The 27,015-nt window shown below is 32.1% G+C and overlaps 1 long non-coding RNA gene across 2 annotated transcripts in view; it reads left to right on the top strand.

Annotated features, from left to right (window-relative positions):
• LOC109371728 (uncharacterized) overlaps window positions 1–27,015 on the top strand; it is a 112,467-nt gene that overhangs the window by 13,973 nt on the left and 71,479 nt on the right. For both annotated transcript variants that reach the window (XR_002121915.1, XR_002121916.1), the window contains exons 2-3: window positions 7,045–7,102; window positions 13,692–13,764. This is a non-coding gene — a long non-coding RNA (uncharacterized LOC109371728). The remainder of the gene's footprint in view (window positions 1–7,044; window positions 7,103–13,691; window positions 13,765–27,015) is intronic.

Genomic DNA, 27,015 nt, shown 5'->3' on the forward strand with positions numbered 1-27,015 from the left:
GGTGCCAACTTTGGCCAGTGAAGCAACGTCCTCCACAATTAGACTGAAAAACAGAAGGACAGCAACTTGTCTGTTCCCCTTCCCTCAATTCCCCAGCGCTGTTCCCATCCCCCAATCCCCCAATAAAAAATCTTTAAAAAAAAATTAGATAGATCAAACAGAAAATATTTCAAGAAAAATATTACAATTTTTAAGACAGATAAAATGCAAAACACAACTGCTTTCAAGAGCAATATGCTATATAGATAAGGATATGGAAAGTTAAAAAGTGAAAGAACTATATATGATATGTCATGTAAACACTAAGCAAACCAAAGATTTTGTAATTATACTAATAGTCATAGTATATTTTAAGGAAAATTCATTATTAAAAGATAGAGGAATATTTTGTAATTAAAAACACAGGAATATATTACAATTCAAATGTAACATGCACATATTAATATAGATTTTAAATATATAAAGCACAGAGAAATATATACATATATAAATATATGTTTATCATATATATATATATATATAGTTTTTCAAAATTGTAATGGAATATATCCATACACCACTGTTAATAGTTAACATATAACAAAGAAAAAACTATAATGCTTTAGTAGATCTGAGAGCACAATCAAGAAAATTGACCTAATGTTAATGAACTAAACCCTCTCCCAACCAAGGCAATGAACATTATTATTTTTTTTTTATCTGGGCCATCCTGCCACCTGTTGGCAGCTCAGTGGCAGCTCAGCTCAGGCACATGTGGGAACTGAACTGGTGACCCTGTTGCTCAGAGCTCGCACTGTTGAGCAAGCTCTTAACCAACTGAGCCACTCGGCCAGCCCTATTATTTTCAAGTACACATGGAACATTTCTCAATATTGAACGAAAGTACTATACATAAATGTTAAAAAAAATTTCCAAGAGTGCAAATCAATGTTGTTTTTTTTTCCTGTTCATAATGATAATCAGATAGTAGTCCATAACATAAAGCAAACCAGAAAATTCCCAACTACTTTTAAAAGGATATTTTTATTTACATTTGGCTCAAAAAATAAACTGGAATTACAATTTTAAATTATATTTTTAAGTATATGTAAATGTGATACAGAATATTAAACTTTTAAGGTACATGCAGAACAAAGTTTAGAAGATATGTCATAGCTTTAAATGCATGTATTAGATAACAAGAAAAATATATTATAAATGATAGATTGATAACATCATGATAATTGTGTAAAATCCACTTAAAGAATGACAAGGAAGGAAATAATAAAAGAGCAGAGAGAATGTGATAGAAATCAGGTGATTGATATTGAAAATCAGCAAAGTTAAAAGTGAGTTCTTAAAACACATAAATAAATGTTATGACTCTTTTGCAAGACAAAACAGGAATGAGGGAAAATTGATATTCTTAATATAAGGAATGAGGTAAAATTACTACAGATCTAATAATACACCCATCCTTATATGATTCATGGTTTTGACTTAAGTTGTCAATGTTATTCAATAAGGAAAATATTATTTTTGACAAACTATGTATTTTGTTTAATAGGAGATTAATTCTGCTTAAGATGAGTTAGGCAGTGTTTCTTTTCTAGAAGAGATTGTGCGTATTTGGTATCAGTTGTTTCTTATATCAAATTATAAACCTAAAGTTAAAGACTAGAAACATATCTCTAAAAACTAGGGAAAATATTTACAATTATTGGGAGCAAAGATTTCTAACTAAGGCACGTGGAGCATGAGCCATGAAAAAAATAAGGAAAAATGATAAACTGGACTCCATCAAAATAAAAAAGTCCACTCTTCCAAAGTCCCTGTTAAAAAATGAAAATGTGACAGACTAGAAGGAATTACTTGCAGTACATATACTTCACACAAGATAATGTGTTCAAAGCATACAAGCAACTCCTACAGCTCCAAAAGAAGAAGCCAAATAACCTAATATATATTGTCAAAATTTTTGAACAGACACTTCAGGGGAAATGAAAGATATGTGAATGGCCAATAATTGTAACACACATCCTAGAATTGCTAAAGTTAAAGAAGATAATGCCAAGTGTTACAGATGAGGTTGTGCAACTGGAATAATTTGCTAGTGGAAATGTAAAACTGTGTAATCACTTTGGACAACCGTTTGGCAGTTTTAATAAAGTTAAGCATAAACATCACTATATGACCTACAACTGTAATTCAGATGTATTTATAGAAAAGAAGTGAAATAAGTATCTACATAAATTTTTACATGAATGTTTATAGCAGCTTTATATAGGGCTACAAACTGAAAACAATCTAAATGATCATAACCAGGTGAATAAATAAACAAATGGTAACATATCCATTCAATGGGATATTATGAACTACTGTTATAAAGGTAGCAGCCCTGATAAATCTCAAAATCATGCTGAGCATCATCAAGTAGATGCAAAAGAGTAATGTCTGAGTGATTTTAAATTCTAGGAAAGTTTAATTTAATTTATTGTAACAGAAAGCAGATCACTGCTTGCTGGAGGACAGGGATGAAGATTGATTTTAAAGATGAAAAAGGTGAATAGAAAGTTTTATACTTTGATGCTAACGGTGGTTAAAGAAGTGTAGATATTTGTCAAAAGTCATCATACTGTACAGTGATAATAGGTGCATTATATTTCATGTAAATATTACTCAATATGAAATCATTAGAATATAAAGAGGTATTATATAATAAAAATCTTATGATGATAAATTCAATAACATAGATGAAATGCTCAAATTTCTTGAAAACCATAACATCTCAAAAGGTATGCAGAAATAAATATAATATTTGAAAGATCTTTTGAATATAGAGTTTTAAAAAAAATTCTTATAAAGCAAAGTTTAGGTTTAGATAACTTAAACAGTAATTTCAATTCTTGCAAATCTTAAAATAATATTCCAGGCTAGAAAAAAAATAGAACACCTCTTTGTATGATAGCATATACTATATACAGCATATGTTAGGTAACAAATCCTGACAAGGACATTAAAGTGAGGGAAATTTAGAAGTCAATCTCTCTCAAAAGTGGATGTGAATATATAAGAAAAAAAATCAGAGAATGAACTTAATGATATATGAAAATAATAAAATATCACTGACAAGGGAGATTTATTAATACAAATACAGATTGACACTTGAAAACATATCTTTCAAAAAAATGACAGACAAAAGGGAAAATATTAATATAATTATCTTGACAGATGAAGGCAAATCTTTCAATGTAATTGAAAATTCTTTGGTGATAAAACAGTTTTGACAAAATATGAATAGAAGGCAACCTGAGCTAATTTCATATTGAAGGGTGAAATATTGAAATTTTTTTATCTGAGAAAAATAAGACAAGGAGGTCCAGTATTTGGGCTTTGTTCAAAATTGTACTGGAAGTTTTATAAATTATGAATTTTCATAAACCAGTTTGGCTCCTTCCAAGATATGCACACATATTAATATAAACTTCTGGGAGTGGATACAAAATTGAGAATGACAACGATGGTATGGATAAAGAAAGAAAAAATTGTAGATAAGGTTAAGTCATGGGAACTCTCGGAAAACAACCATATTTTTTTTCACATTCCAAGAAAACAACAGAAACTCCTTGAAGCTAATAAAGATTTTCTGAACTACACTTCTTCCTAAAAATTGAATGAAACTAACTTTACATTTAAATAAATATCAGAAATACATTGAGGTCAGATCTTATGTTCTGTTAAGAAAATGAGGATTAGAATTGACTTTGAGCAGCAAACACATAATGCCTTACAGAACTGTACACTTGAAACCTATATAATTTTATTAACCAATGTCACCCCAATAAATTTAATTTAAAAACCAAACATTATTAGTATCCTTAGTGACAATGCCTTCTTGTCACATTATCCAAAAAATTGATACTTTTATAATTGGTTATCTTAATAAATCTTATCTAGAAGAAGGCACTACAGTGAGGCTAGCACTGTAATTAGTAGGGCAGTAGCCCTCACTAACAATAGCCAACATGGGGGATGCTTGACTATTTTTATGGTTTAGGCAATGTATGTGTGTGCATGGGTGCACTTTCAGACATAATAATGGAGGGGTGTTTGTATTTATTATTTATTTTTGTTTTAATCTGCCGTAGTCACAGGTAGTTTCTTTGATCTTGAAGCTTTGTGAAATTGTTTATAACAGGACACACTGAATCTTAGCTGATTGTCAGGCTAGCTTCTCAAAACACCAAAGACTTCATGCTTCATGATATTACTAAGCTAGTTCATAGACTGCTTTCCTTCTTCTTCTTCTTTTTTTTTCCTAAAGGCAATGGGATTACACGACAAAGATATATCCACAAAATAGATCAAAAGTCTATTTTAAATTCAGTTAAAAAGCATTAAGAAAATGATGCAATATAAAAAAAAACAACAAAAATATATCGGATTTAGAAAAACTCAGAAGTGAGTTTATAGAATTCAGGAAAAAATTATAAATAGAAAAAAAATCAGAAATTAAGCCTAAAATGAAAACTCAATAGAAAAAGGAAGGTAAAACAAGATCATTTTAAAAATAAAGATGAAATCAAGAAAGAAATAATAAAAAATCATGAAAGTGGCAAATATTGAAGTAGCTTAAGAAGATAAAACATATTTAATAGAAACACCTGAGGAAAACAAACATAACTGAACAAACTAAAAACTATAATTTCAAAAAAGAAAAACTTAAAACTAATTTCAACAAATACTCCTAAATTAAGAAAAAAAGGTTTGAAATACATATAAAAAGATGACACTGCACTTTTGAGGAAACTGTGCAATAAATGTTATAGAATGATTTCTGAAATTTAAAGAATAGGAAAAAGAAATCCTTTGCATATCCAGGCCAATAGATCAAGCGATTTATAAAAGATAGAAAATTGGATCACAATCACAATTTAAAAAAAACATCACACTGTGCTAGATAAAAATGTAGATGAAGAATTTACTTGTAAGGCAAGATAATTTGTAAGAAAAAATGGCAGAGAACATTACCAATATGAAAGTACTTAGGGAGTTACGTTTACATGAGCTTATCCTTAAAAAATCTGCCAAAAATGAGCTTTAGATGGGCAAAACTATTGAAGAAACAGCAACATAAGAACTAGTGTGCATGGGTAGTTTATTCCCAGAGTTTCTAAGTGTACTTATAATTAATTTGAAGTTTTCAGTGTCTTGGCAAAAATAGACTATATTAGATCTTAAACACTGGTTATCAGAGCAAAATTTTTAGTCATGTTTCAGTTTTTATTTAAGTGCAACAAATTTGCATTGCAGTTTTCATAAACTGAAATAAGAGCTTGTATAAACATTCAATATTTTTGTTTGAGAAGTATGAGAGTCATGGCATTGTGAACAAAAACAGGAAGAAATATAATTGTGATGAACACATGAATATGAACAATATTTATATATTCAAAACAATTTTTATGGCATTTACTCATTTTGGGAATCAAAATAGACATGAGGCAAATAAGAAAGTTGTGGTGTTTAAGGACAGATGTAATTATTATCAAGCTTTACAATAGAGAAAGAAAATAATGCTAAAATACTTATCTCTGATACAATTTTAAAGTTTAAATTAAAATTTAGATTAAAATATGTGATAAAATTAAAAATATAAAAAAGTAAAAACTTAACCTTTATGATTTCAGAAATATTATTCTGTATTAAAGAAAAAAAGAAGATATAAAATGAAAAAATTAATCCTCAAAATTTATCACGAACATACAACTGTTCATCTTTTGGTAATAACCTTATTGATTCGATTTTATGCATATAATAAATAAATAAAAATGAAATTCTAACATGCTCTATCTTACTTTTTCTAGCTTTCTATATTCCTAGTAATATTGTAGAAGATATGGGCTATTGGCACATATTTTGAATATCTAAAGGTCTAAAAAGAGTGGGAAAAAATACCATTGTATATCTTAGAATATAGTTTAATTGTTTTCTCTGGAACTTCCTAAGATCTTTAAATTATTTTCTGTGTTTATTGTGTATATACCTATTATTTTAAAATTTTTCTCCTAAAAAATTAGAAATCTTAATTTGAATATCTGTTTTGTAATACTCCATTTCTCTCATCAGTTTTACTTTGTTTTTTTTCTATCAACATTATATTGATATCATGTTTTTATCTCTATATTGCTTATATAGTTTCCTGTAAATTATTTGCACATAGTGGCATTGGTTTAATACATGTCCAGAATTTTTACAGACTATCGAAATGGTGTCTAAATATTAACCTTGATGAAATATCAATATCTGCTCTGAATAATTCAAAATAAGTCAGATTTTAACAAATGATACTTATTTTATTAACTTTTTGTGCTAATTTTTGACCAATTTTTAGCATTTCTGTGAACTGTTTTCAGTAATCAAATAAGGAACGTGAGACATTTTAATATGATCTAATTTGCTGATACGCTTAGAAAGTTGTTATAAAAGTAATTATATGCCATTGTTCTAATTACTTAAAATGATATGTCTTAAAATTGCCCTGGTCATCTTTTTTTATCATAGAGCTTAGCATATGATAAGAATTCAATAATTTTTTAAGTAAATGCATAAATAAAATATTTACATATATGACTTTTAATTATTTTGTTTTATGATAATGATGCACAGTATTTAGTACTATTAGCAAATACAACTGAATTTACTAGAGATGGATATGTGTTAATTGTACAAAATTAGTAAGATTAAAGATATTGTCCTTCAGTTTAATATAAGCCAACAAATTAAAATAAATATATTAACCACTTCAGTTAACTTGGTATTAATATTAAATATAGGAAAGAAATAATCTTATTTTGATAATAATGTTATGATAGTAATAATGTTGATATGTAGATATTGATATAAATAGGTATAAGGGGTTTCATATTTTGGAGTCTCTGGTTGTATAATATTACAATTTTATATCCAGAGTTTTAGAATGCTTTTCAAAAATAATTATCTACAACTTTAATATTTAAAAATACTTTATATAATCTGAATGTGCTGTTTTCACATTTTCTATAGGACAAAGTATTTCCTGAATTAACACCTGAAAATTTCATCTGAGAATTCAATCACATAGGTAAAATTCCTTTTCCTAATTAAAAATATGTGAGATACAATAATAAATTTCAGAAATAAATCAGTAGAAAAATGTCTATGGAGGTTTTTTTGCCTATTTTTTTTTAAAGATTTTTATTGGGGAATTGGGGGGATGGGAACAGTGCAGGGGAATTGGGGGAAGGGGAACAGACAAGTTGCTGTCGTTTTGTTCTTCAATCTATTTGTGGAGGATGTTGCTTCACTGGCCCAAGTTGGTGTTATCATTGCACTCTTCTCTGGCGAGGCAGATCAGTCGCCGGCTTCTGGACGGCCGCTCACTGCGGCTGCTAGCCGCTCACGCTGGCTGCTGGCCACACACGGTAGCCCATGGCAATCCACTGCCACAGGGACTGCAGCCCACGCCGTCGCCGGCGACTCATGGCAGCCCAGCTCGAGGTTGAGCTGTTGTTCAGCATCTTAGCTGTGGAGGGCAGTGTCACTGGCCCTCATATGTGGGATCCGAACCGGGGCTCTCTGGCATCCCAAGCGAGTTCTCAACCATCGCGCCACTCGGTCGGCCCTTTTTGCCTATTTTTTAATTGGATTGCTTGTTGTTTTGTTATCTAATTGTATGAGTTCTTTACATATTTTTTATTTTAACCCCTTATCAGATACATGGTTTGCAAATATTTTCTTCCAATCCATAGGATACTTTTTCATTTTATTGACTGTTTTCCTTTGATATGTAGAAGTGCTTTATAAGTCCCACTTGTTTTTATTGCTTTTGTTGCCAGAACTTTTGGCATCATGTCCAAAAAAAAAAAATTTGATCTGAATAAACACTTTTCTAAAGCAGACATGTAAATGGCCAACAGGTACATGAAAAGGTGCTCAACATCATCAATCATCAAGGAAATGCAAATCAAAACCAAAATGAGATATCACCTAATACCTCTTAGGATGACTATTTTCGTAAAAATAAAATAAGTATTGACAAGGATGTAGAGAAAAAAGAATCCCTGTATCATTGACACTGTTGGTGGGAATGTAAATTGGCACAACCATTACGGAAAACAGTATGGTTCCTCAAAAAAACTAAAACTGGAACTGTCATACGATCATCAATCCCTTGTTAGGGTCTATATCACCAAGGAAATGAAATCAGCACCTTGAAGAGATATCTGCACCCCCATGTTTGTTGCAGCATTATTCAAAATAGCAAAGATATGGAAACAATTTAAAATGTTCATTGACAGAGGCAGATATAAAGAAATTGTGGTATACAAGTAAGTACACTGGAATATTATTCAGCCTTAAAAAGAAGGATATCAGCTATTTGCAACTACATGGATGAAGTGGAAGGACATTATGTTAAGTGAAATAAGCCAAATGCAGAAAGAAAAAATAAACTGCTCGATTACATTTATATGTGGAATCTAAAAAAGTGGAACACATAGAAGCAGAGGGAAGAAGGGTGGTTACCCAGGGCTGGAGCATGAGGGAAGCTGGTGGATGTTGGTCAAAGGGTACAAAGTGGCAGGTATGTAAGATGAATAAGCCTAGAGATCTAATGTATAGCATGGTGACAATAGTTAATAATACTGTTAATAATATAGTTGAATACTAGAAATTTGCTAAGAGTGGATTTCAAGTGCTCTGATAAAAAATGGCAACTATGAGAGATACGTTGATTAGCTTGACTGTAGTAATCTTTCACTATATACATATCAAATCATGTTGTACACTTTCAATATATATCATTTTTATTAACAAATGAAATATGTTGATAGAGTTAAATATTTCTGTTGTCTCTATTTTTGATACAGTTTTTCAACCAGAGTACAACAGAGTAAGATGACATAAAGCACACACACACACACACACACACACACACACACACAGGCATACATATTTGAATAAATGAGTTTGGCCCGATTCTTTTTGAACAATACTCTAAATTATGAGTACACACATATTCTCATCTCATAACATATTTTGCCTTAGTAGGTTACAAATATGTTATTTGACAGATAATGTTAAAACAGAATTGCTTCTCCAGTGCTATTGATTGATTATTCAGTATTTTTAACTTTGAGGAATGAGTGATGAAAAAAGTGACTCTAATTTTGGCTTCTAACACTGGCAGATCTCCAGTGACTTATGTGAATATTTACACAGGTTGATCAAATGAATGTCAATTATATTAATGTGGGAAATAGGCAGATCTTTTTTTTTCATGAATTGTGTCAATTTTATTGACAGCATACATTACAGTAGATAGTTCAATACACTTAATTAATTTGATTTTTTGAAATATCAGCTATGTGTCACATCAAAACAAAATTGACGTACACTGTGCCAATAGTTCTTCATTATGTTAGCAAAACAAGAAAGACCAAAGTCTGAGGCATATTTCAGTTTCCATTATTACGCCATGGAATGGTTTCAATTATGTCTATACTTCTGATGTATGCGACAAGCCAATTCAGTTCCTTTGCCTTGTGTTCTCTCAATTCCTGAGGTAATTTCCTCTTGTTGCCTAGAATTGCTGACATGGAGTCATTTCCCCCTAGAATTTTCCCATATTTAAAATTATGAGGCCTGGGACCACAATAATGCAACCAAGTTTCAAATAAAACAAAACAACAAAATGTTCAACAAGGTGAAATTCTATTTGACTTTCCTAAGGTGTCTCTTCCTACCACGATATTAAATGTATTGGTTTATGCCTCATAATTTCATTGTTTTTTTATTTATTTGTATAATTTCCTTTCTGCCTTTTCAAAAATTTTCTCCTCTCAACAAGCATTTAAAATTCCAGCTCTCAAACATAATGCTGGATGACTGTGCTGCTTTTATTCCAGTCTGATATGTAGATGCAAGAGTCATGTGCCACAATGCCAATATATTCTGCCAATTCATACAAACAGGATAAAGTTATTTTGTCTCTAGAGAAGTACAAACTGCACTATTGAAATGATCTTTTCAATAGCTCCATTTTTTCACACACTAATGTTCTTAGAAAGGAATGTATCATTTCTAGATCTATTGCTACTTTTTCCACAGTGGGGAAAAAATAAGTGGAACATTATTTGAGGGAAAGGATGGTGTTTGGACATGCAAATTTTACTAGAACCAAGCCATTATAATTCTATACTTTTCTCCAAGCTATCATGGCTGTTTTATTTTTCTTCACATTCATGAGGCTATTCCTCTATCCAACCAATCTCTATGCAATTTTGCTGTAACACAAAAGCACAGGGAGGTTGCAGGGCAAGTGAGTGAGATTTGGTAAGATAATATTAAGTGGTAGCAAAAGAATGAAGCCATAGAGAAAAGCAAGAAGATAAAATTTGGGTGTAATACTCATGATTGGGTATCAGTTGTGTAAGAGTAAACGTTGATTTCTCACTTACTAAAGGAGACAGTGAGCTAGAAATACAGGATTGTTCCATTTTGTTCCAACATATCATTTGAAGTCTACTTGGATAAGAGAGCTTGGAAAAGAGAAGAGAGTTGCATACTGAGAGTTTTACCCAGAGGTGACATATGCCATCTCTCTTCAAAGCTCCTTAGTGAAACTAGTCAAATGGTTTTTCTTAAATGCAATGAGTCTGGCAAGTGGAGTCTGCCATGTGCCACAGAAGTGAAATTACTGGACAAAATACTGGATGTCCACTTAAATTTTAATTTAGCGTGTGTGTGCATGCACGCACACACACACACACATGAATTATATCATGTAAAATAGGACATATAAACATGTATCCTTGGGTTATCAGAAATTCAAATTTAACAAGTTGCTAAATTTGGCTACCCTACTCAGAAATCAAGAACCAGACATTGACAAACACCATTAATGTCTACATATTCCTGTTGTGTTCCCTGTAACAAACCATTAGATTCATTCTCTTTCTCACACATTGAACACAGTTTTCTCATAATGTGTTCAACCCAAATTCCCAGACAACCCAAGTTCTATCCAGTCACAGTTCAAAAGTCCTAGAGAGTGGGAAAAATGCAGCTGTCTTTCCATCAGGTACATTTTTTTCAGGCCTATGCACTAAAAGGACAAGCTATCTGTTCTATACACACCCAGTATGCAATAGTGGAACATGATAGATACACCAACTGCAAGAAAACATTCTCAGATAGAAAAAGAGGAATGGGGAACACAGCAATTACAGGTTCTGACATCCCATTAGAGGATATGAGGCTGCCTGTCTTGGGATGAGGATATTCATTAATTAGTACCTTATACTGCTCTCTGCAAGGAGCTGCCATGTACAGTTTTTGTTTGTTTGTTTTGACTTTCTGTCTTTTCACAGTTTCCTCTTTCACCATTAACCTCACTTGAAATACATGGTAAGTTTGTCCTTCGGGGGACTTCCTAAGGCTTACAGCTATATTCATACACGTTTAAATATTGAGGCAAGGAACATGATTATATGCATATCTCCATCTGTGACTCAGAGCTTGATGGCCACATGAAGGCCATCTGAACACTCAGGTTGGGTGGCACAGTAATGCTCAAAGGCTCAAATTAATACAAGGTAACTCTCAAAGTGATACTTTGATGAAGAGAGTCAGGAGTAAAAGAAACATACTAACATTCTGACTCATTCCAAAATTTCCAATATACATACTGACCGAGTGGATACCTGTGTGCTTTCCAATTTGATGCAGACAAAAGCTTTGCTTTTTTTTTTTTGTCTTTATCCTTTCTTCCTTCAATTTTATGACATACTTTAGAGGAAATTGCTTTGGAGATAAAATTATTATCTACCACTTTGTCAGGTGTAAGGTTTTATGTTCAAATATTACCTAGGAGATATATAATATCCAATATATGTAACTACAAAAATGACAGGAGGTTGAAATTTTTTTTCTTCTGCGACATTTATATTTATTTTTTATGAATCAAGAAATTAATATTTTAAAAATTCTTTAGAAGCAGAAAACCTCAACATTTGCTACAATATTGTTGCATTTTCAGTAAAAACATATCTAAAAGACAAAGTAACCATGAACATTCCTTTTTAAAAGTATGCACCAATAAAATGAGTGGATTTTTTAAATAATTAACTAATTGCATAGAAAATGAACCTACCCACTTGAGTGAGAACAGTCTTTTGGATTTGATTCGTTAAGATCATTATGTTTTTCTGATGGAAATTATATTGCAGAGCTTAACTGCAGTTCTTTCAGCAAAAATTTTTAATGTATAATTTACTAATAACTATTATACTCCTATTAAATGTATTCCTTCTGCAATATTGTTCTTATTCAAATGTATCTTCTCAGTTGTATGCAGAATGACAATGCAGATGCCAGTGGAAGAGACATGTATGTATGTCAGTAAAAGCGAAATGAAAAATATTTAGAACAATTCAGATGAATATTGGAGTACATGATTTTTTTTTTTTACATCTTAAGAATACTGCAAGGAAACACAGAAAAAAGGGTTTTCCAGCTGATGAAAGTACTTACAGGGTGATCCTTATAGTTGCTTTCAAATTAATGCAAATGATGTCATTCATAATGTGAAAAAGCCAGAAAAATGCTGGTCACATTAATTTTTTGAAGTAGAACTTTCTCCAGCAAAAGTCTGTCATTATCCAATTAAAATGTTAATTAGTATTGACAGGACTTGGAAATTTTACCTACCTATCATTGAGCCCTAATCTGGAAAATGACATTTATGAAAAATCCAATGTTTCCACACAGGACAAGTTTCTGGTTTAATGCATGCTTAGATAAATATTGTTTTAATTAATATTTAATTTTAGCATTAGAACTGTCAAATCATTTAAAAATTACTATCTTTTTAAAACAGATTGTCATAAATTATTAAAATCAGACTATATTACTCATATTGAGTTGGGGCTTAACAAGATTGATTCTGAGATAAGATTATGAAAAGAAGAGCCTCTTATATTCTGGACAATTAGGTCAAATTATGTCCAATTGTAAAGACTTGTATATTACTTCCCATATCTGAGTCTATTCTTGAGTTTTTCATTCTGTAACATTGATTTCTCTCCCCTATTATTTCAACAGCTCCACATTGTGTAAAGTATGGTGGATTTCTAACATCTGAAAGAGATAATGTTCCCTTATTCTTTTTTTTTTTTGAGAATTACTTGTTAAATCTTACATGTATATTTTTCACCCAGCTTGATTGTTTACAAAAATAGTTTTGCATTTTTTATTAGAATCAGGATCATATATAGATTAATATAGAACTTATATCTGTGAATTGAATTTTTATCTGAGTATTTGTATTTTAATTTCTTCAAGAATATGTCAATTGTTAAAGTGTTTACATAAATGTTCACATTTTAAAATTCATTTCTATGCATATATTTTTTTTTGGACAGGAAAACAGTTGATTATTATAAACTTATTCTCTTTAGTGTCATAATTAAAAGTTTTATTTTTGTAATGTTTCCAATGTTCTCTTAGATTTTCCAATTATATAACTCTACCCTCAGTAAATACTGTAATAACAAAATGTTTAAACTTCCCAAATTTTTGGCTCCTTGTCCCCTTCCATTCTCACAGGCAGCAACGGCCAGTGAAGTGTTTCTCATGCTACATCATTCTAACACTAACTCTTCTCCCTCCAGCTTTCACATTTAAAGGACCCTTTGATTGCAATGGGCTCATCCAGACGGTCCAGAAAAATCTCCTTATTCTAAGGTCAGTGGAATAGCAACCTTATTTCCATTTACAACTTTAATTCTCCTTATAATGTAATATCACATAGTCATGTATTCCAAGGATTAGGACATGGACATCTTTGAAGGCTATTATTTTGCCTACCACAACTAATTATTATTTTCTTTAGTCTATTTATGCAGACAGGTAAATCCAATCACTGTTAAATATCTGGTATGAAAAGGGCACTCTATTATATTATGTTTCATATATATGCATATTTAGATTTAAGGACATAACATATAGTTTGAATTTTATTATGAGTTCTATATAAATTAAAACTGGATGTTGAATTTTAACAAATATAACTTCAGTATAGATGCAGATAATTGTTTTTATCTCTTTTATTCTCTTAATGTGAATGTTATATTGCTTGGTTTCCTAATATAGAACTATATTTTATTTAAAATGAAAAATTTGATCTTGTGATGCTATTTCAAAGATCAGTTATATGTTTTGTTAATTTTATTTAAGATTTTTATATTATTACTTATCAGTAAGCCTGAACTATTGTTTCCTTTTTAGAACTATCTTCATTGGTTTTGATAACAAATTTACTTACTTTTCTAATAGAACTTATAAGCGTATCAACCCTACTCTCCATATTAGTGTAGTTGTTGCTACTAGTGTAACATGAACTATATCTTAAATGTATTGTAAAACTCAACTAAAATAATCTGGGTGGGACTGGTGCCATTTTGAAAGTACATTTCTGACAATTTTGTTTGTTTGTTTGCTTGCATTTCTTCTATGGGAATCATCTGTTTGGAATTTCTAAATCTTTTTTGTTGTTGTTATTTTGCATGATTTGTAGTCAATTATTAAAGCAACCAATTTCTTCAAGATTTTCAAATTTTCAGCAAATCTACAATGAACTCTAATAATCGGTTTCTCAATGCCAAACAACCAACAACAATCTTATCTAAGTGTTTGAATATCTAAATTTGATTTCAAAAGACTTAAAATTCTGAATAACTGCCAAAAACTGAGATCCTTACTTATGTAATGTCAGCAGTTTACTTAGTGAAACTCTTGTGAGTGTAGTTCTGTTTTATTATAATTAGAAGAGATTGTCTTTTTAGTTGAGATACTTAGAGGTGGTCTCAACACTCTTTAAACTAAGTTTTAAAATATGCTAAAATTTTAAATGAATTAAGATGTTGCTGGATAATGACATCACCACTGAATAAAATGAAAAGATAAAGCAGAAAATATTGTGTACTATAATAAAGTGGAGATTACGCTGGTTGGACATAGTTTCTTTGAGCAGAGTAGCATGATGATCAAGTATTGGCTTTCTTGGCAGCATGAAGTGCAAATATTGGTGGATTTTCCTGGGGCATCAGAAGTTTCCATTCATCATATATAAAAGCGTGTTTTTTTGGTGTGATTATTGTTTAGTGGTAGGCACATTAAGGTATAGTTATTAAAGTAAGTTTATCCCTTTGGCTGACTTTCAGAAGATAGACTCTGAAACTGATTTATTTTATGAAAGCATATTCACTGAGCCAAGTTGTCATTGAACAGTTTTAAACTTTTCTGGTGAGTACTTGTTACCATGGCTACAGTATAATGTTTTGGTTCTAATTCAGTGGGACATTTTTATTCTCAGTCACTCCTTTTGATGCTATAGGAGAAACTATCAAGTATTGTCCAGGTCTTCACAATTGTTGATTCTCTTTGAAGATGAGGTTTCTGAAGGCTTCCGATGTCCAGTTTGTGTATCACTCAGCATGATTTTATCCAATTTTTAAAATAGAATTTGATTTTTAGGCAATTTTATGTTCACAGCAAAATTGAGAGGAAGGTACAGAGATATCTCATATCCCACCTGACCCCACGTATGCATAGCTTCCACCATTATCCACATCCCCCCACCAAATTAGCACATTTGTTATTATTTATTAACCTACATTGACATATTCTTATCACCCAACGTCCATAATTTGCATTAGGGATCACTCTTGATGTTGTACATTCTATGGGTTTGGACAAAGGTATAAGGACGTGTGTCTACCATTATAGAATGACAGGGTAGTTTCACTGCCCCAAAAATCTTTTATTCTTGTAATATTTATCTCTCCCTCCTACCATTCCCAGATCTTTTACTATTTCCATAGTTTTGCCTTTTCTAAAATGACATCCTGTATAATTGGAATCACACATTTTGTAGCCTTTTCAGACTGACTTCTTTTACATAGTAATATGTATTTATGTTCCCTCCATGTATTTTGATGGCTTGATAACTCATTTCTTTTGGGAAATAAATAATCCATTGTTTGAATTTCCACAATGATTAATCCATGTGTCCACTGAAGAACATGTTGATTGCTTCCAAGTTTTGGAATTATGAATTTCAAATAAATAAATTATGAATGGAAGTGTTATAATCATTCATGTGCAGGATTTTGGGTGGACCTAAGATTTTAACTCCTTTAGGTAAATACCAAGGAATATGATTGTTGGATCTTATGGTAAGATTGCATTCAGTTTTAGTAAGAAACTGTCAAACTACCTTTTAAAGTGTCTGTACAATTTTGCTCTCCCATTAGTGAAAACTGCAGAACAGTTGGCAAAGAACAACTCCACCCAAACCTCTGTACTAAGAGACTTGATTAAACTCTAAATGGCTTCTCTCAGCATAAGGCTGTGCTTCTAGGATGACCCCAGACACCCATTAAAATGCCTGCCTGAGAAAGCGCAACATTGCCAGGAAAATTTACTCTGTGTTTTAGCCAATTTCTGATGAGAGGCCCCTGAGCACCCTTTCTTAGAGTGTTTACTAAAAGGGCTTACATTTGTGAATATATACCTCCTAAAAAGCAGAATTGTGTTTCTCAAGGACCTGAGGTCCATCCCATTGAAATGTAATCATCAGGAAGATACCTTTGCCTCCCAGTCTCAGTTAGAGGATAGATTAGTAACTTCAGTAAAAGCCAGTTAGCAAACACATCTGGCCTAATCTCGTTTACAATGTTTTTCACTTCTTTCACTCTACTGAGTGCTCTCTCTCTCTCCCCTTTCTTATTCTCCCTTTAAAAAACCCATCACCTCTGCAGAAATTGAAATGGTGATGAGACCTTTCCTATACTGTCAATAATTACTGAATAAAATCTGTTTTCACTATATTCACGAATGTTTGGATGTGTTTATCTTTGATACTAACAATGAATGAGTTCCTTTTGACCCACATCCTTGTCTGTAATTGGACTTTTTGATGTTCTGGATTTTAACCATTCTAATAGGTGTGCAATTGAATTTCACTGCTGTTTTAATTTGCATTTCTGTCACTGGTTCTCATGAATTTCTGCTTCAGTAAGTTGTGATCTGCTGTATTTATCTGTCAATTTCTTCAATTTGGGGGCAGTGGTTTGCCTTGTGACCTCACTTCTCTTAAAAATCTAAGAAGAATACAGTCATGTGTTAAATAATAACATTTCGATCAACAACAAACCGCATATACGATGGTGGTCCCATTAGATTATAATGGAGCTGAATTTCCCCTAAGAAATAGAAGGATACGTGGTTCAGGAGGAATTATTTTTCTCTGATGGGAGACTATCTGTGGGACTTGGTAGCAGATTCTCTCTCATCACAGCCCCTCAATTCTGAGGGTACAGATTCCATCCCCATCACTCAGCCCCTGACCTGGGTCAGCAGAGAGCAGCCTTCCCCCTTTCCAGTGCTAGATGGTCAGAGGGTGCTACAGCCCCCTAGATCTAGCTTAATGGTCTTCAGAGTACATTGCTATGAATTCTTTGCTGAGGACCTAAGATCCTGTACAAGGCAACAGACCCACAGGAGCTGCCTTAACAAGGATTAAGTGCCACAGCTGCTTTAGTAAAAGCTTTCTGTGGTAGCATAGAGCCAACCTATTCCAGTAATTTGAAATATTTTCAGATTGTAATGAGGTAAAACAGATAAATTTTATTTCTTCCATCAATTCAATGTGGGATACTTTGCAAGGACATCAATTTGTGTAATTACTAGGGAACATGTAATGTACCATATAGGAAGACCAACTTTATGTTGAATTTTTTTTTGGGTCCAGGTTTTTATGATATTTTAGACTTGGTTTAACTCAGAATTCTCTGTAGGAAGTCTGTCATTGTGACTGCTGTGTATTTTGGTGGCTACTCTTTTCAAACCAAAACTCTAAGAGTGATCTGAATTATATGAATATATGATTCACTTATTGATTAACTCATTTATTGGTATATTTATGTAAGTATTATTTTAAGAATCATCTTTAACATCTATTCTCTCCCATTTTAATTAGTTTTTTAAATTAATTTCTGCTGGTGGTTATTTTTTTGAATGACAGTTTCATATCTGTTGAATTAAGAAAAGTTTCCTTTGATTTCATATAATTGAGGTTCATCTAATTCAAAATGTGTCTTAATGATTCCATATCCTGGTCTTCTTACATAAAAAGAAATTCAGTATTTAAAAAGTGAAAAGATTATGTACTCCATTCTTTTTAGAAATTATTTTTTAAGAAAACTATATAAATTTCATCACTTCTAAGTTTTTTTTATCTTCATATCTTTCTACAATTTTTATTATGTTTTGTAATGCTGTCTCATTTGCTTGTCATCTCCCTCCTTTGAACGGTCAGTGCTTCTACCACTGAGTTAAAGGTATCCAATTGGCAGTATGACTTGATAACCATAATACTGTATACTGTAATATGCAAAGATAAATTCAATAATAATAACAAAACTTTCCACTTTAGAAGTTACACATTGTAAACAATTATCTCCCAAAAATATTATTGAGAAGATTATTAGAAATCCTGTAATATCTTTTTGGCAAACCCTATTTTTTTGTACTTCAGGGCCCAATAGTTTTTGTTAATTTAATTTTTCCCCAATGGTCTTAATCCTTAGTTTTTTTATTGTTGAATTTTATATCTGCCTTTGTATGTTACTTTAGTAGAAAGTTGGCAGATGGGGAATTTTTTGACCACCAGATTTCTATTTTAAATAGAAGTCCCTTGTTTCCTCACTAACTCTTATACTTAGAATTCAATAATATGCTAATTTTCACCCTCCTCTGATTGTTTATTTTAGTTTTTATTATTTCAATTATTCTATTCTTCCATAATGTTTTTCTTAAAACATTCATATTCTCCAAGCTTAGAACTTTAAATGATGACATACTACACATTCCCTCCTTAGATATTTTTCTCTACCAGTGACTTTAACCCTCCGTTGGACACAACTGATCTCACAGATTCACTGCACACAAATTTTCAAATATCTTAACTGTTAAGTATCATGACTCATCACTTCAGTATCTTCCCCCTTTACCATAACCTATCACCAGTATGTGTGATTTAGTACAGTAAAGATGCATTTCATAGCGCAATTGTTGAGTGCAATGAATCTGTGAGAACAGTTGTGTCCAACGGAGGGTTTTTGTTTGTTTGTTTCTTTGATTTTCTTTAATTGGGCAATTGGGGGAGGGGAACAGCATTGGGGAATAAGGAAGGGGAAAAGACAAGTTGCTGTCCTTTTGTTCTTCAGTCTAGTTCTGGAGGATGTCATTTCACTGACCCATGTTGGTATTATCATTGCACTCTTTTCAGGTGAGGCAGTCGCTCACCAGCCATTTGACACCGTTCACAGCGGCTCACTGCAGCTCACACCCACTGCGGGCCAGCCCCACTGTAGCAGATTGGTTGCCAGCCTCTGGAAGGCCTCTCACTGCGGCTCTTGGCAGCTCACACTGGCTGCCAGCCACTCACGCTAGCTGCTGGCCACACAGGGTAGCTTATAGCAGCCCATTGCAGCAAGGGCTGCAGCGTACGCTGTCGCTGGCACCTCACAGCAGCCCAGCTCCAGGTCAAGCTGTTGTTCACCATCTTAACAGTAGAGGGCACAGCATCACTGGCCCTCATCTGGGATCCAAACTGGGGCCCTGCTGCTCAGAGCTGGCATCCCAAGCCAACTCCTAACCAACACACCACTTGGCTGGCCCCGACGGAGGGTTTTAATGTTAACGCATTTGCTCTTGCCTTTTATGTCTTTATATCCGTACACATACTAAATTCAGTTATCAACTGCTGATACTTGTGCACAACTACCAATATATTTTTTAATTACCAATATTTAAAAATATGTATGTGTGTGTGCGTATACAAGTGTGTGTATATATACACGTGTGTGTATATATATTATTTCATTATTAGTTATACCATTTAAATGTAGCATAACTTTGGACCTCATGGAAAAGGATATATGTGCAAGAAGAATTTGTATGTAAAGTAGGATTTATGTGCAGAAGTTCTACAGCATATTTGAAATATTTGCACATATGTAATAAATACATAAAAATTATATAATCACTGAAGATTTTAAAAAATTAAGTATTTGTTTTTACAATGTTATTTATTAGGGTAATCTATTCTATCTAACATATATCATCATATACATTTATCTTGTCAAATATTCATTTAAAAATTAATTGATATTTTTGTATTTATTCTCCTAATTTTTGGCAAGCTTTAGAAGAATTGCTTTATATCCAAAATAACTTTGGTCAACTTCAGACAAATTTCTTCTACATATATATTTTTTGAGAATTGTTGATATGTAGTTAGTTAATGTAACTTAAAATGCATTGGATTTAGAAGTCACTTAACAATGGTTTTCTGCACTATGATTTCATGACCATAATGCACATTAATATGGAAAGATACATAAATTTAATATTAGGAACACAAATTGCCACTTTAGAATTTAACCATTGAAAACAAATTTCTCTCAATTATGCTATAAAAAGATATCTAACTCAATAAAAAAACAATATCTCAGTTAATACGACTAGGTTTATGGTGCAAACAGTGTGGGCTCTGGCTTCTGAAACAGGCAAATGAAAGAACAGAGTTCTGAGTTTATGTCTGGAAAATTAATGGTTCTGTCAAAACAATATTACTAAAAAGTAAAAAATGAAAATGGGCATGAAGAGAAAATGCAAATGGATAAACAAAGAACTAAGGCAACAAATGTATTCAGAATTTCAGTTATGATGAATTTCTAGTTACAAGTATGTTTAGATATGCTTATCATCATTACTTAATAAAGTATGAGCATCTGTCATATAAAATATCTTAGAAGATGGCTCTAGAATACCATATTCTATGATAAGACATGTTTAATTTAAAGTGAACAACAAGGTAGTGGTATACATTTTATTATAACAAGGTTCAAGCAAGGGATAGCTTCCTAATTTCTCATTTGAATATAAATCTTGAAGTGATCTGCCCACATAAATTTTAATATAAATGTCTCCTGCCTTAATATGAGATTATTTCTTATTCTATTATACTTAGGATGCATTATGATGACAACAATATTTTTAAGTACAGCTAAATATAATAAATAAGAGAAAGAAAAGAAAAATGAAACAAACAGAATAACAAAATCTTTATCTTTGATCAAAGTTTTCATTTAGAATAAGAACTTCCACATTACTATTGTATGTTTATTTTATCCTGAATATTTTCACTACTATAAATTGCATTCTGAAAAGTGGCCTTTTGGAATATTGTGATAAAATAACTACATATTTACTAAATTGAGAACAAAAAAATTATACCATCGTATTTCTGAGATGAAGAAAAAGAGGAAATACATATGACTATATTAGGGTAGGCAAGACTTAGTAGAAGATTTTAAAATATACTATTATTGAGAAAGTTGATATGAATGATCATATTTTAGAGTCATGCATTTTAATAATATTAAATTTTAATAATTTTATTCTTTGGAAAATATCTGGGTGGTTAGTACTGTGTATTTATTTTGGACTAAGGGATTATATTCAGATTTGGAAAATCTGAATTCAGATTAATAAATTAAGATTTCTTTATGAAACTTCAAAAGTTTGAAATTTTCTTTATGATGAAACTACACTTTCCAAATGCAGCTTTTGTTAACACCAGCATCATTGCTGATTGCAATTAATTGCATCACAATGGAAACAATAGCTAAAATTTTTTATTAATTTGATTAGTTTTGAAAAGTCTGAAATTCTTATCAAGGTAGATGGATACTTAAATTCAATATCAGAATTTAGTGATAATGTATCACTGATAACCAGGAATTTTTTTTTCAGGAATATTGGTCTTGTAATTTAAACAGAAAGAGAGAATAAGGATCAAAACTAAATCTTTATTGGTAAAAAAAAATAACTATAATCACATATCATTAGTAAAAATGAAAAAGTGATTCATTACAAGAAGTCTAAGACCATCCTCAAATTAGATGCCTCAAATGTAATTTAAGCACATGTCTCTTAGATAAGATATTGAAAAAATCAAGAGGGAATAGAAATTTCATGCTTTTCCCTATCATCCTGGAAATGTAACATCAAGAAAAACTGAAGGTGCTTTATTGAATCAATAGTTATCGATCATGATTATTTGTTATAAATGATAAAATAACAGTAAATATTGTTAAATCATAGTTTGGGAAAATATTATTTTTAATACAATGAAACTACACTTTCATAATTTAAACTACACCACACCATTATTACTTAGTGAAGTGAATTTTATTACATGGATGCAATAAATTATAGTTTTAATAATTTACATAAAATTAGATTAACCAATTTTTGGTGTACAATTTGATGAGATTGACAGCTGTATACAGTCATGTGACTATTCCCACAGCAATGATATAGAACATTTCCATCAGTGCCCAAATTTATTTTAGAACCCGGACAATCAATGCCCTTCCCTGAGCCCTGACTTCTGGGAAACACTGATCTCTTTTCTACCTTTAATCTGTGAAATATGTTTCTCCCATGGTATGAAGACAATGATATCTCTGTTCAGTTGATTTTAATTATTTAAAAAAAAATGTTTATTGTGACTTGGTACAGGTCAGTGCTGTGTCTGCAAAGCTTAACTGTCAGTCACGGATGGTCAAATGTGATTAAATACATTGAGCCCAGCACAATTTCCACTTTCTACCAATGGATCTGTGTATAGATCAGGTGTCATATTCAAATTTCAGGCAGCTTTCAATTCTCTCATGAATTTTACATTTCACTGAATCCTTTCAAGTCTTGCCAATGTAAGCTTGTAGCTTCCAAGTCAGCTAGAAATGTGTGAACTTGGGCCATTTCACGTCTTCCCTGTTGCCGCATGAAACCTCATTCAGATGTGGTTGTGCAGAGAACTTGATTTCTATCCAGTGGTTTCCCCTGAATGTGTGTATAGCCACTTCATCAGTCAAGGATATGTGATCGTTATCAGCCTCTCTCAATGGCTCTTTCATTTCCAAGAGCCTCTGTTATATTCCTGGCTAGTTCTCTGTTCTGCCACTGCCCTACTGGGATCACAATCTCAGGTTAAACAAGTTGTCGACTTTTCCTGTTTGCTACTTTTGCAAGTGATTTGTACCCTCTAGTCCAAATCAAGTCAACCCATTTAAGCAGCTTTATTTCTGCATTTATGGCCAGATCTGCCTTGGTATACTGAAAATAATATCGACCAAGCTGGGTTGGGGCATAAGAATATGAAGCAAAAACATCATAGATTTTCTCTACTCATACTTCAAATTCAGCAGTTTTTCAGAAATCATCTTTTTGCAACTTGTTGTTTGCATTTATTCAATTTTCTAAGTCTCAAATATTTCTTTTTTTTTTCCAAAATAATTGTTCAATTGAAAGAGGCAGCTATCTTGGCATCAGAAATTAATGGAGCTCTATTTGCAATTTTCTGAGAGGGAATTATTTTTGAAATTGAATTCTGTATTCTGCCATAATACACGTAAAAGAGTAGGCAAAGTAATCATTAATACTCACTTAAAATATGATAATTAAAAATATCCCAGTAAAATGAATGTGTCTTCTAAGATAAAGAAAGATGGGGACAATTAAAAGACTGATGATGAAAGGAAATACTAGAACTCAGTGTTTATGTAAATAGGGTCTATAAATAATATTAGTACACATTTTTATAATAATTTCTGTTTTCTCAGCTAACATGTTTTAATATCAATGGTGCCATGTATGGAAAGAAAGAGGAAATTGAGAGTGGTATGAATTTCATACCACTTATTCAGATGGAATATAAGATACATATTAACTCTAGAAATAGGTGTCAAAATATAAATAATACTATTTAAATGAAAAAAATGTGTTAAAATAGAACACAGTCTTTCAGGCCTTATATTTAGGTCTTTGATCCATTCTGAGTTAATTTTGGCATATGGTGAGAACTAGCACTCTATTTTCATTCTTTTTCATGTGGCTTTTTCTTTTTTTATTTTTTATTATTAGTTTCAGGGTTTCAGGTGTACAGAACAACGCAATTCTTTTCCTTTCACCCCTCACAAATTAACAACTCCCCTTCCCGCATCCACTGACCTTCCACCCCCAATATAATACATATCTATTCCAATTCCTTTACTCCACTCCCACACTACACTCCACATCCCATAACTATATACATATTAAATTATAGTTGACATACATTATAATTCAACATCAGCTTCAGAAACACAGTGCGGTGGTCAGGCCTCTACACCATCTATGCAGTGGTCTCCCTAACAAGACATGAGTCCATCTGGCCCCCTAAAAAACATTTACAACATTATTAATTATATTCCTCAGACTTTCTTGTCTATCCCTGAGGCCATATTATAGTTACCAATCTGTATTGTCTCATCCCTTCCCCTTCTCCCTCATCTCTACCCCTGTCCCATCTAGCAATCATCAGTTTTTCCTCTGTGTCTCTGAGACTATTTCTGTTTACAATTCTCATTTATTCAGTTTTTTAGATTCCACATATAAGTGAGATCATATGGCATTTGTCTTTCTCTGACTGACTTATTTCGCTTAGCATAATGTTCTCTAGGTCCATCCATATCATTGCAAATGGAACTATTGCCCTCTTCTTTATAGCTGAGTAATACTCCATGGTGTAAATGTACCATAATTTCTTAATCTACTCATCTACCGATGGGCATTTCAGTTCTTTCCAAGTCTTGGCTATTGTGAATAGCACTGCAATGAACATAGGAGTGCATATATTTTTTTGAATTAATGCCTTGGGTTTCTCTGGATAGATACCCAAGAGTGGAATTGCTGGGTCATAAGGTAGTTCAATTTCCAGTTTTTTGAGATACCTCCATACTGATTTCCATAATGGCTGCACCAGTCTGCAGTCCCACCAACAGTGCACTAGGGTTCCCTTTTCCCCACAACCTTGCCAGCATTTTTTGTTTGTTGATTTATTAATGATAGCCATTCTGATCAGAGTGAAGTGGTATCTCATTGTGGTTTTTATTTGCATCTCTCCAATGATTAGTGAGGTTGAGCATTTTTTCATATGCCTGTTGGCCATCTGTATGTCCTCTTTAGAGAAATGTCTCTTCATATCCTTTGTCCATTTTTTAATTGGGTTGTTTGTTTTTTTGGTGTTGAGTTCATGAAGGTTTAAAAATAAATTTTGGATATTAACCCCTTATCAGATATCTCATTGACAAATATCTTCTCCCATTCAGTAGGCTTCTTTTTTGTTTTATTGATGGTTTCCTTTGCTGTGAAAAAACTTTTAAGTTTGATGTAGTCCATATTTTCATTTTTTCTTTTACTTTCCTTGCCCTCAGGGATGTATCAGTAAGAATATTGCTCAGGGTAACATCTGCAAATTTACTCCCTATATTTTCTTCTAGGAGTTTTATGGTTTCAGGTCTTACATTTAAGTCTTTAATCCATTTTGAATTTGTTCTTGTATATGGCATAAGGAAGTGGTCCAGTTTAATTGTTTTGCACGTGTCAGTCCAATTTTCCCAGCACCATTTATTAAATAGACCATTTTTACGCCAATATAAATTATTGCTTCCATTGTCATAGACTAACTGACCGTATATGCATGGATTTATTTCTGGGCTCTCTATTCTGTTCTATTGATGTGCCTACTTTTATGCCGGTACTATACTGTTTTGATTACTGTAGCCTTGTAGTATGCTTTAATGTCTGGTAGCATGATATCCCTAGCTTTGTTCTTATTTCTTAGGATTGCCATGGCTATTTGGAATCTTTTTTTGTTTTTATATAAATTTTAGCATTATATTTTCTATTTCTGTGAAAAATGCCCTAGGTAGTTTTATAGGAATTGCATTTGACTCTATATATTACTTTAGGCAGTATAGGCATTTTAACTATATTAAATCTTCATATCCATGAGCATGGTTGGTGTTTCCATTTGTTTATATCTTCTTTTTTTTTTCTTCAGTGTCTTATAATTTTCTGAGTACAGGTCTTTTAGTTCTTTGGTTAAATTTATTCCTAAGTATTTTATAATTCTTGAAGCCATTGTAAATAAAATTGTTTTCTTAATTTCTTCTCCCAACAGTTTATTATTGGTGTATACAAATGCAACTGATTTTTGAATATTGATTTGTATCCTGCTACCTTACTGAATTTGTCTATCAGTTCCAATAGTTATTTGATGAAGTCTGTGGGGTTCTCTATATATAGTATCATGTCATCTGCATATAATGACAATTTTACTTCCTCCTTACTGATGTGGATGCCTTTTATTTCTTTCTTTTTTTTGTCTGACTGCTATGGCTAGAACTTCCAGAACTATGTTGAATAAAAGTGGAGAAAGTGGACTGCCTTGTCTTGTTCCTGATCTTAAGAGGAATGGTTTTAGCTTTTCCCCATTGAGAATGATGTTTGCTGTGGGCTTATCATATATGGCCTTTATTATGTTGAGATATCATCCCTCTATTCTCACTTTGCTAAGAGTTTTTATCATAAATGGCTGCTGTATTTTGTCAAATGTTTTTTCTGCATCTATTGATATGACCATATGATTTTTATTTTTGTTGATGTGGTGTATCACATTAATTGATTTGCGGATGTTGAACCAAACTTGCATACTAGGGATGAAACCCACTTGGTCATGATGTATGATATTCTTAATATATTGCTGCATTCTGTTTGCCAAGATTTTGTTGAGGATTTTTTCATCTATATTCATCAGAGCTATCACCTGTAATTTTCCTTTTTTGTACTATCTTTGTCTGGTTTTGGAATCAGGGTGATCGTGGCTTCATAGAAAGAGTTTGGGAGCTTTCCCACCTTCTGGATTTTTTGAAATAGTTTGAGAAGAATAGGTGATAATCTTTCTTGACTGTTTTGTAAAATTCATTTGTGAAGCCATCTGGTCCAGGGCTTTTGTTTGTTGGGAGCTTGTTGATTACT

The sequence above is a fragment of the Hipposideros armiger genome, unplaced genomic scaffold (genome assembly GCF_001890085.2).
Source record: "Hipposideros armiger isolate ML-2016 unplaced genomic scaffold, ASM189008v1 scaffold_589, whole genome shotgun sequence".
Classification (NCBI taxonomy): Eukaryota; Metazoa; Chordata; class Mammalia; order Chiroptera; family Hipposideridae; genus Hipposideros; species Hipposideros armiger.